The sequence below is a fragment of the Triticum urartu genome, chromosome 6 (genome assembly GCF_003073215.2).
Source record: "Triticum urartu cultivar G1812 chromosome 6, Tu2.1, whole genome shotgun sequence".
Classification (NCBI taxonomy): domain Eukaryota; kingdom Viridiplantae; phylum Streptophyta; class Magnoliopsida; order Poales; family Poaceae; genus Triticum; species Triticum urartu.
In genome coordinates, this window is record NC_053027.1 from 154,000,656 (window position 1) to 154,012,062 (window position 11,407).

At 47.4% G+C, this 11,407-nt stretch overlaps 1 long non-coding RNA gene across 1 annotated transcript; it reads right to left on the bottom strand.

Moving 5' to 3' along the window:
• Window positions 1-3,844: 3,844 nt before the first annotated feature.
• Window positions 3,845-5,929, bottom strand: LOC125517510. Its single transcript, XR_007287660.1, has 4 exons — window positions 5,725-5,929; window positions 4,443-4,555; window positions 4,239-4,314; window positions 3,845-4,086 (listed from the first exon to the last, which is right to left on the bottom strand). It is a non-coding gene; the product is annotated as an uncharacterized LOC125517510 (long non-coding RNA).
• Window positions 5,930-11,407: the final 5,478 nt, after the last annotated feature.

Below are 11,407 nucleotides of genomic sequence, written 5' to 3' on the forward strand. Positions count from 1 at the left end.
TGTCCCCCTTCAAATTAGCCCGCCATTGTTGGCCCCCTTCCCGCTTGATATTTGGGAAGAGGACCAGGGCCTCTATAAATAAGACTAGCCACCACCATAGTAGAGGGGACGAGACGAGAGGGAGGATGGGATCTTAGCTTAAGAGACACACCACAAGTTCATACACACAAGAACACCTCAACCTCAAGAGGCTGTTCTTCCCTTGTATTGTTCATCATCAGCCTAAGAGGCAATCCACCACCACCACACTGGAGTAGGGTATTACACAACAACGGTGGCCCGAACCAGTATAAACCCCATGTCTTTCTGTGTAGTGAGTTCGTCGAGTTCGTCCGCAAGATCTAGCGTGCTAGAGCATAGATAGATAGGAGGGAAAGACTTTGCGCGCACCCCAGTGTTCGAACCTTAAGGGTTTGCCGGAGCCCCACATCCGACAGTCGTCGCTCCGCGATGACATCCGCCTCGACTCACGTTACCCTAAGATAGACAGGGTGGCAGTGGTGTCACGTGCTTGTCTCGGCGTCCTTCGTCGCTACCGCGACGACGACCGCCTCGACTCGCGTAACCCTAAGATAGACAGGATGGCAATGGTGTCACTTGCTCGTCTCGGCGTCCGTCGTTACTACCGTGATGACGTCCGCCTAACCCTAAGATAGACAGGGTGGAAGTGGTGTCACGTGCTAGTCTCGGCGTCCGTCGTCGCTATCGCGACGATGTCCGCCTCAACTCGCATAACCATAAGATAGACAGGGTGGCAATGGTGTCACGTGCTTGTCTCGGCGTCCGTCGTCGCTACCGCGACGACGTCCGCCTCGACTCGCGTTACCCTAAGATAGACATGGTGGATGTGGTGTCACGTGCTCGTCTCGGCGTCCTTCGTCGCAACCGCGACGACGTCCGCCTCGACTCGCGTAACCCTAAGATAGATAGGGTGGCCGTGGTGTCACGTGCTCGTCTCGGCATCCGTCGTCGCTACGGCGACGACATCCGCCTCGACTCGCGTAACCATAAGATAGACAGGGTGGCACTGGTGTCATGTGCTTGTCTCGTCGTCCGTCGTCGCTACCGCGACGACGTCCGCCTCGACTCGCGTTACCCTAAGATAGACAGGGTGGCAGTGGTGTCACGTGCTCGTCTCGGCGCCCGTCGTCGCTACCGCGATGATGTCCGCCTCGACTCTCATAACCGTAAGATAGACAGGGTGGCAGTGTTATCATGTGCTCGTCTCGGTGTCCGTCGTCGCTCTGCAACGATGTCCGCCTCGACTCGCGTTACCCGAAGATAGACAGGGTGGCATATGTGTCATGTGCTCGTCTCGGCGTCCACTGTCGCTACCGCGACGACGACCGCCTCGACTCGCGTAACCCTAAGATAGACAGGATGGCAGTGGTGTCACTTGCTCGTCTCGGCGTCCGTCGTCACTACCGCGACAACGTCCTCCTAACCCAAAGATAGACAAGGTGGAACTGGAGTCACGTGCTCGTCTCGGCGTCCGTCGTCGCTTCCGCGACGACTTCCGCCTCAACTCGTGTTACCCTAAGATAGACAGGGTGGCATTGGTGTCACTTGCTTGTCTCGGCGTCCGTCGTCGCTACCGCGACGACGTCTGCCTCGACTCATGTTACCCTAAGATAGACAGGGTGTCAGTGGTGTCACGTGCTCATCTCGGTGGCCGTCGTCGCTACCGCAACGATGTCCGCCTCGACTTGCGTTACCCTAAGATAGACAGGGTGGAAGTGGTGTCACGTGCTCGTCTCGGCGTCCGTCATCGCTACCTCGACGACGTCCACCTAGACTCGCGTTACCCTAAGATAGACAGGGTGGCAGTGGTGTCACGTGCTCGTCTCGGCGTCCGTCGTCGCTACCGCGACGAAGTCCGCCTCGACTCGCGTAACCCTAAGATAGATAGGGTGGCAGTGGTGTCACATGCTCGTTTCGGCGTCCGGCGTTGCTACCGCGACGATGTCCGCCTCGACTCGTGTTACCTAAAATAGACAGGTTGGCAGTGGTGTCACATGCTCGTCTCGGCGTCCGTCGTCGCTACCGCGACGACGTCTGCCTCGACTCGCCTAACCCTAAGATAGACAGGATGGCAGTGGTGTCACGTGCTTGACTCGGCGTCTGTCGTCGCTACCGCGACGATGTCTGCCTCGACTCGCATTACCCTAAGATAGACAGGGTGGCAGTGGTGTCACGTGCTCGTCCCGGCATCCGCCATCGCTACCGCGACGACATGATGGCAGTGGTTTCACGTGCTCGTCTCGGCGTCCTCGACTAGCGTGACCCTAAGATAGACAGGGTGGCAGTGATGTCATGTGCTCGTCTCGGCGTCCGTCGTTGCTACCGCGACGACGTTCGCCTCGACTCGCGTGACCCTAAGATAGACATGGTATCAGTGGTGTCACGTGCTCGTCTCGGCGTCCGTCGTCGCTACCGCGACGACGTGCGCCTCGACTCACGTGACGCTAAGATAGACATGATGGCAGTGGTGTCACGTGCTTGTATCGGCGTCCGTCGTCGCTACCGCGACAACGTCTGCCTCGACTCGCATTGCCCTAAGATAGACAGGGTGGCAGTGGTGTCACGTTCTCGTCTCGGCCTCCGTCGTCGCTACCGCGACGACGTCCACCTCGACTCGCGTAACTCTAAAATAGACAGGGTGGCATATGTGTCATGTGCTCGTCTCGGCGTCCGCCGTCGCTACCGCGACGATGTCCGCCTCGACTCGCGTTACCCTAAGATAGACAGGGTGGCAGTGGTGTCACGTGCTTGTCTCGGCGTCCGTCGTCGCTATCGCGACGATGTCCGCCTCAACTCGCGTAACCATAAGATAGACAGGGTGGCAATGGTGTCACGTGCTTGTCTCGGCGTCCGTCGTCGCTACCGCGACGACGTCCGCCTCGACTCGCGTTACCCTAAGATAGACATGGTGGATGTGGTGTCACGTGCTCGTCTCGGCGTCCATCGTCGCTACCGCGACGACTGCGACGACGTCCGCCTCGACTCGCGTAACCCTAAGATAGATAGGGTGGCCGTGGTGTCACGTGCTCGTCTCGGCGTCCGTCGTCGCTACGGCGACGACATCCGCCTCGACTCGCGTGACCCTAAGATAGATAGGATGGCAATGATGTCACGTGCTTGTCTCGGCGTCCGTCGTTGCTACTGCGACGACGTCCGCCTCGACTCGCGTTATCCTAAGATAGACAAGGTGGCAGTGGTGTCACGTGATCGTCTCGGCGTCCGTCGTCGTTACCGCGACAACGTCCGCCTCAGCTCGCGTTATCCTAAGATAGACAGGGTGACAGTGGTGTTACGTGCTCCTCTCGGCGTCCGTCATCGCTACCGGGACGACGTCTGCCTCGACTTGCGTTACCGTAAGGAAGCCTCTTTGAAATTCTTGATTACAAGCTGAGCTTCGTCAGCAATCAGGCCAATTTGGTTGTTTGGGCAGAGGACTTCGAACATTTTCTTCCTAAAGTTTGAGACAACCGTGTACCAAAAGCCATATGAGCTTAAAGGTGAAAAAAGCCCTGTTCATTGATCCAAAACTAAAAACGCTATTACCACAATAATGTTATGGTGACTTTTGACTGAAAATAGAAAAGAAATGGGATTTGCATGCAGACTATAGAATTATATGGCTCGTATGTTGGACTACAAGAATACGATGTCAATTCGGTCAAGCTGGAACCCTATCATTCTGTCCGTCAGGTGAACAGATAACGCCATTGGAGTTTCAAATGCCTTTTGGAATAGTCTCTGAAAAAATTTGAACCGATCAAAGATTCATAAAAAAAGGCAGAGAAGGGTGGGGGCACGCAAAACAAATTACAGAGCGTTGGATGAAAAAAAAGGTATTCTCTGCACATATTTATGTTTGTACTTACAGCAATGTCGCATTCGACATAGTATGCTGACCAGTAACTTTGCAGGAGAAGATTCAGCCTCTCCTTTTCGGTTTGCTCGACCATTACTGCTTTTCCCAACATATTAATCACGTATCGATTGACCCGCCATACACTTGCATGCTCAGGCCAAGAACCCCTATGTTCAACCCATGTCGAACCCATTTGTAGTATTCTTGGGCTGCCACAAAATGAAAAGGTAGAAAATGCAGACTAAAAAGGAAGCTTGAAGGAAACAAAATAGAGGAATGAAAAAGCACAACAAAATTGCTTGTTATACATAGTGTACATCCCCATTGAGGAGTAAAAAAAAGGAGGTTGTTACTGAGATACCTCTTTTCTGATATGTCAACCTGAATATCATCCCTGCTGTTCTGTTGTTTTGTAGTCTAAGAATCAGTTTCTCCTCCTACACAAAAGCACAAAAAAATTCGGAGTAGCGAGAAAATGAGTTGTTCGTTTTTGCTAAAAGGGGGTAAAACTGATGTAAACTAATGGCAGCTGGTAATTTCTTTGAACAATGTTCAAAAGGAGTACCAGGAAAAAATAGTGGCGGCTGCTAAAAGGGGGTAAACTGGTGTAAAATAACTCAGCTCCCGAAGACCTATCCAGAGCTGAGTTCTGTCTTGTGGGTCTGTTTCAACTCTGACCTGCAAAATGGAAAGGAGTAGCAGGCACCAGATTAGAAACCTACAATTTATAACTAAAACAAAATCATAATTATGACAAAAATTGAAGATGACCACATGTACTAAAATGGGACCGCACATACAAGCATGCATATTTCATATTAAAAAAAGTATGGTGGGCAACAGAGATCATTCAGCACCCAATGTCTCATCAAGGATTATCTAAGAATTCTCCTAGCTTAATGCTCAATGTATATACAGATTGTGCTCTATCTTTGTTGCTTGAACAATATTCAGAGCTCAATTTCTTTGAACAAATGTTCAGAATTCATACAATAATTTGCTACAGAAACAAAACGATTTTCAGAGAATTAGCTCATTCTCTGAACAATGGCAGCTGATTTCCTTGCATAGTGTTCATAGAATAACTTGCTACAAAAAACAAAACAATGTTCACAGAATTAGTAATCTCTCTGTAGAAGAAATATAAGAGAGTTTAGATCACTACTTTAGTGATCTAGACGCTTCCATATTCCCTTACGGAGGGAGTACATTCTTCAACAAATGGTAGCTGCTGATTTCTTTGTATAGTGGTCAGAATTTCGTCCAAAAAAGATTCCACTACAGAATAAAAATGAACTGCTAGTCTTAGTTCATTGACTGAAAAAATGTCATTGTTTCAGAGATGCATAAAGGGATTTCCTTTTTCCCATCTCCACAGCTGGTTCCGATACTTGTATGGATTTTCGCAGAGATGCGCTCCCGAACACTGCTACTTGGTGCTCCGCCATCAACGAAAGACGAGACTGAGGCGGATGAGTAGCTGTCAAAAATCCTATTTTTCTGAAACAGTAAACAATCTTCTTTTCTGAGCACAGAGCCAGCAAGGTGGCCTGCTTTTCTTCAGTTTGAGATCCATATTCCTCCTATTTTCTTGTCCAGCATCCTCACTGGATTAGTCTTCCCAAGAAAATTAAATCATCTTCTTCCTCCTCATGTTGAAAACAGAGCAAGCTGTGTGTGACGGGAACTACCTATCCATCCTAGCTTCATGAGAGCAGATCTGCCAAAAATTGACATCCATGTGCTGCTCCCTGTCAAATCTAGGTGTTCGTGAGCTCGGAGACGGTGGCCGTCGTCAGCTATGGACTCGTCGGAAAGGAAGAGGAGAGGGGGGGAGCGGGCGGTACCGGGACATCCTCGGAGGCGACGCGGACGGCGTTGGGATGCTTGTTGATGCGGGTGGGGTCGCACGGCCGGAGTTCGAGCCCAGGCAGGAGGACGTACGGCCACCGGACAGCCGCCGCCTCGCCGAATTGGCCGCAGCCGCCCCTGGACCTCGGTTAGACATAATCTTGATATGCATAAGTTTGTTAGCCGGTCCATGCACGATTGTTGGTTCCTAAAATATAAAAAGTGGCCGCGCACCAAATAGACGATCCGGGCGGCTGGCTCGCGACCGCACGATCGCTTGCGATCGGCCTCGGGGGAGCGCCAGGTGTCGCCTGGTCGGTTCGTCCAACCGCGCGGTCGTGGGCGGTTTGTCCTTATCCGAACGAGCGTGGACCCACATGTAAGCGGGTGTGGCGTAGATCGTGGGCGGCCGTTTTCGAAACGCGAGCCGTTCTCGCTCTTTCTCCCCCTTTCTCTCCTGTTCCTCCCCCATTCTCCACTCCTCTCCTCCGCCCTCGCTCTCACTCTGCGGCGAAATCGCGTCGCGGCTCTCCAAATCTCCAGTGGACCGCGCGGGGATTCGTTGCTGGCCCTCGTCGGCGTTGCAGGTACCCAGTGCATCTCTCCTTTCTCTGTCTCGTCGCCGGGGGTCTAGGTTGTCTCGAGGTCGTCGGCGGCGGAAATGGCGGGCTGGGATTCCTAGGGTTTCTGCGGTTTCTGTGGTCAACTTACTCGCACGGTCGTTTTGGTGTAGACGCTTTTCGGGTGGGATGGGTGTGCTTCTGTTTGACTAGTCACAGTGTCATTGGATCTGTAATGGTGGGGATTCATGAGGGAATGCGTCTGTTGTTGGTGCAGGTGGTTGTTGGATTTGCGCTCGAGGCAGACGTCCGCGACTGCCCTCTGCTATCCTCCCTCTCTCTCTCCCTCTCTTGTCGCCGGTGGCGAGGTGGTGTCTAGGTCGACGGGTGGCGGATGTGGCGGGCTGCATAGGGGGGGAGCCCTTGCTGTGTTTCCGCTGTGTTTTGCTTCGTTTTTGTGCGGTAGTGGTGGTGGTGGTTTTTGTCCCACGATTCGTCCTTGATTCGATGTTCATGGCCGCTGCAGGAAGTTTATGAACTGGTTGGCTATGCAATTGCGGTTTTGTGAACTTGCTGTCTCTTAGTTGTGTTCGAGTTTTGCAGAAGTTGCCGTGTAGTTGGTAGACACTTGTGTTCCAGTTGCACAAAATTCTATCCAGTTGGCTTCATTCATATAGTAGTTGGCTATCCCTATGTTCTGCAGTTGCACCAATTTTTTGCTAGTTGGGTGTCTACATATTGTTCAGTTGCACAAGTTGCCTGCTCAGTTGGCTACATCACTTTTACTAGTTGGTTGTCCATATGTTCTACACCTGCACTAGTTTGTCCCGCTTAGTTGGTTTGCTGTTTTGCACTAGGTCGACCGTCTATATGTTGTTCATTTGCACAATTAGATGGATGCATCCATATACTAATTGGCTGTATATATATATTGTTTTTGTGTTGCACAAGTTGCTCTGCTTTCGTGGTCAAGTTGGTTGTCCATGTGTTTTACAATGGACACTAGTTGCCCTGCTTAGTTTGCTTGCTATTTTGTGCTAGGCTGTCTGTCTACGCGTCGTTCAGTTGCACAAGTTGCCTGATTAGTTGGGTGCATCCATGTACTAGTTGGTTCTGTACTTCATTTTGCGCATCTTCTAACTCATTTTGCGCATGAGTTGGCTGTTTTCCCCTCTGCTGTGTGCAATTAGGGACTCTTGTTTGTGCAATTTTAGCACCAATGCTTGCCAGTTTTCCAATATAATCTACCCAATCCACCAGCGTTGTGGTGGCTGTGGTGGTTTATGTGTTATTCTCGTGCTTTGTGCAACTAGGACCCCTTGATTTGTGCAAATTAGTACCAATGCTTGCCATTTTTCCATTTTTTAATTTTTCTCAATGTGCAAGTCTTTTTGTTGTGGATATGGCTGTTTTCATGTGTCTCCCCTCATGTTCAACTAGGGACGCTTTTTTTAGAATAAGTTATCTCACTGAGCTTGTTGCCTTTACTTAACTTTTTTCTGCCTAGGTATTACTTGTCACAGTTGGCAAGTAATAACTAGGTAGAAAAAAGTTAGTTAGCTTTTTTGATGTCCAGTTTGCACAAGGTTTACTGCCCAGTTGGCTGCATCATTGTAGTAGTTGGTTGTCCACATCTTCTAACTATGTTTTTTTTGTATTTCCTGCCGCAGGGCAAAAATGGTTATAATAGGAGGAGATGCGGATGGCAATGAAGGAGATGTATTTTTTTCACTTTTTTTCTTTTGTTTTTGAGTTGTTTTCAACTTATGCATGTATGCTAATGTCTTTTTTTTCATGTTTTCTTTTGGTTGCTTAATCAGCGTTCTGGAAGTCAGCCGCTTCGCCAGAACTCGAAGCGTCCTGCTAATCGCCAGCCACGATGTGCGCAGAGTGTTGAGCAGGGAGAGGATGTTGAGGTAAGTGGCATGCTGATGACACAAGTCCATTTTTTTGGTTTTGTTTGGGTCATATAACATTTTTTCTATTTTTTCCCATGCTCATGTTTTTTATTTTTTTTCTTAGGATGCTGATCAGTTCCGTGTTGTAAAGCGGACTAGACGTCCAACACTTGGCAAGGGAGCTGCGTCATCTTCTAGGGTAAGTAAAATCTCAAATATAAGTGTTTTTCTCGCCTTTTTTAGATAGTGATTAAATTATGCAGCAGTTCGGACCACTATTTTTGTTTTTAGTCTGTCAATAACAACCTTTTGTAGTTGACATCTCTAGTCATATTGATTTAAATACAGTTGACATTAGTTGGCATTAGTTGGCATCTTGCAGTCCACTAGTTGGCATCTTTTCATAGTTCACATCAGTGGTCATTTTTTTGTGCAGGCAGCAGTTGCTGGAGAAGCTGTCGCATCTTCTGCAGCAGATGCTGAGGTATGTGGGTTTTTTGTGTGTGTTTGTGAGCTATTTGAATAGTTCTTTCCAAACCTTTTTTTGTTTTGTTTTTTGAGTTCTTTTCAACTTATGCATGTATGCTAATGTCTATTTTTCATGTTTTATTTTGGTTGCTTAATCAGCGTTCTGGAAGTCAGCCGCTTCGCCGGAACTCGAAGCGTCCTGCTAATCGCCAGCCACGACCTGCGCAGAGTGTTGAGCAGGGAGAGGATGTTGAGGTAAGTGGCATGCTGATGACACAAGTCCATTTTTTTGTAGTTGACATCTCTAGTCATATTGATTTAAATAGAGTTGACATTAGTTGGCATTAGTTGGCATCTTGTAGTTCACTAGTTGGCATCTTTTCATAGTTGACATCAGTGGTCATTTTTTTGTGCAGGCAGCAGTTGCTGGAGAAGCTGTCGCATCTCCCGCAGCAGATGCTGAGGTATGTGGGTTTTTTGTGTGTGTTTATGAGCTATTTAATAGTTCTTTGCAAACCTTTTTTTAGTTACTGTTTTTCTTGTGTTGCAGTATCATTTCTTATTGTTGCACATCCACTAGAAATTTTTGTAGCTGCCAGGTCTCGTTCTTTTTTTTATTTACTGTTTTTATTGTTGCATATTCAGTTGTGCACTGGCAGTCTTGCAGTTGTCCTCATGAGCTTTATTAGTTGCACAAATACATCATATTAGTTGGCATGATCCATTTTATGAATATATAGCTCATTCTAATACTGATCCAAATGATGATTGCTAGTTTTTTTTCATTCTTGTTTTTTCTCTTATGTTTAATGTTTGTGTAATGCTTTCATTTTCTAATCAACAGGGCAGTGGTGAAGGAGTTGAGGTGGCTCCAGGGGAAGATGTGGAGCGACCATCACAAGCAGGCAGGATAAGGGCATCACCAGCGCGCTTTGCAAATTTCAACGCCTCTCTAACCCCACTACAGAAATCAGAGCTAGTTTCGAGGTCAGTCGGGGGGCTATTGAACTTATCAGACACACTTCCAGCGGACCTCACTAAGTTCCTGGTGCAGTCCTACCAGCCACAAACCTCTGAAATGGTTTTCCCAGGAAGGGGAAGGATCCGTGTCGATGCTGATAGTGTTCAGAGAGTATTTCATCTCCCAAACAAGGGTCCAAAAGTCAGATATTTAGTTGACAAGGATGCCACTAGGAGATTCAGACAGGCTTTCAACATAACTGGAAATTCTCATCCCCAGATCACTACATGGCTCAAGATGATTCATGATATGGCTGGAAGAACGGATGACACATTCTTTATGGCCTGGCTTGCGGTTGCCTTCAGCACTTTTCTAGCACCAACCACGGCCTTGAAGCTCAGCCCAAAGTGTTATGGACTTGTGCTAGATCATCAAATGCTAAAGAATACAAACATCTGCCTCTTTGTAGCAGAACACATTAACGAAGCTTTCCGGAACATGGACCAGGAGAAGCAAACTGTCTGCTGCTGCTTGTATCACTTGATGGTTAGTGAAAACGACCACTTTTTTCCATCTGTTCCTGTTCTTTCTGTGCAGTTATAGTTTGCTGAAATTCTCATAACAATAACTGAACTTGGCCTTTTCTTTTGTTTGGGTCTGGTGCAGATACTATACCTTGATGCGCTCGTACATGACATCCCAGTAAGCAACTGCGCGATACGATCGAATGCATGGTATAGTACTCTAATTGCCAAGGTGATCAAGAAGGATACTATCTCTCCTAGTGTGTTCGGCAAATTTCAAGTGAGTTCTTTTTTGTTTTTTTCCAACAGTGTCTTCCTTCTATGTTCTTTTGATGTCTGGTCACTCTTTTTGGAAATTGCACAGAAAACTGTCATCAGCTGGCACAACAATGCATGTAGTTGCATAGATTGTAGCTTTCAGTTTGGCAATCTGCACACATATTCATTTTAAATTGGCACACCATCTTTTTTAAGTTGCACAGTTTTACTAATCTTGTTGCACAGATGTGTTGCATCAGTTGGTAGAAACTTTTTTTAGGTGCCATGTGTGTTGCACAGTTTTTGTGTCTTTGTTCAGTTGCATATATGTATAGTTGAATTTTTCTACCCCAGTATCTTGTTGTAGTTGCGCAGGTTGTAATGTGTGGTTTCATTCAACACACAAATCTATTTTTGATAACCTTGTTATTTTCTGTTTCTCTTTTTTTTCACATCAGCTTAAAGAGGAGTATAGAGGCATGGAGCAGACACCACTATCTGGTGGAATTTTGCAAGCTGAAGCATTCGTGGCATCCAAGTTACCAATAACATACAATCCGCAGGTTAGTGTTTTGCATACAGAAACTTGTATCACTTACCAATATTTTTCTATTGGCTGGGATGTATGTTCAGATGGACATGTATAACTTTTGTAGTTGCGAGAATACAGAATTTAGTTGGCTGTGATGTATGTTCAGTTGCACATATAAGCTTTTGTAGTTGCACATGTTCTTTTGGACAGTCAAAGTGTTCATTTACAACCATTGTCATCAACTTTTGGCAGAATGCATGTTTTTTAGTTTGTGCCACAGTGCATGTGTAGTTGGCTAGAATCATGTTTTTAGTTGGCCAGAAAGTGTGTATTAGTTGTTTTTGCTTATCACATCATGGTCAGTTACAGACATTTTTACTTTTTATTATTTTTTCTAACTGAATCAGTACTGAATCTTTTTTGTGTTGATGCAAAAAAGGCAAAGATTGCGAAAGTGGTCAATGAGCTGTGCAAGGCT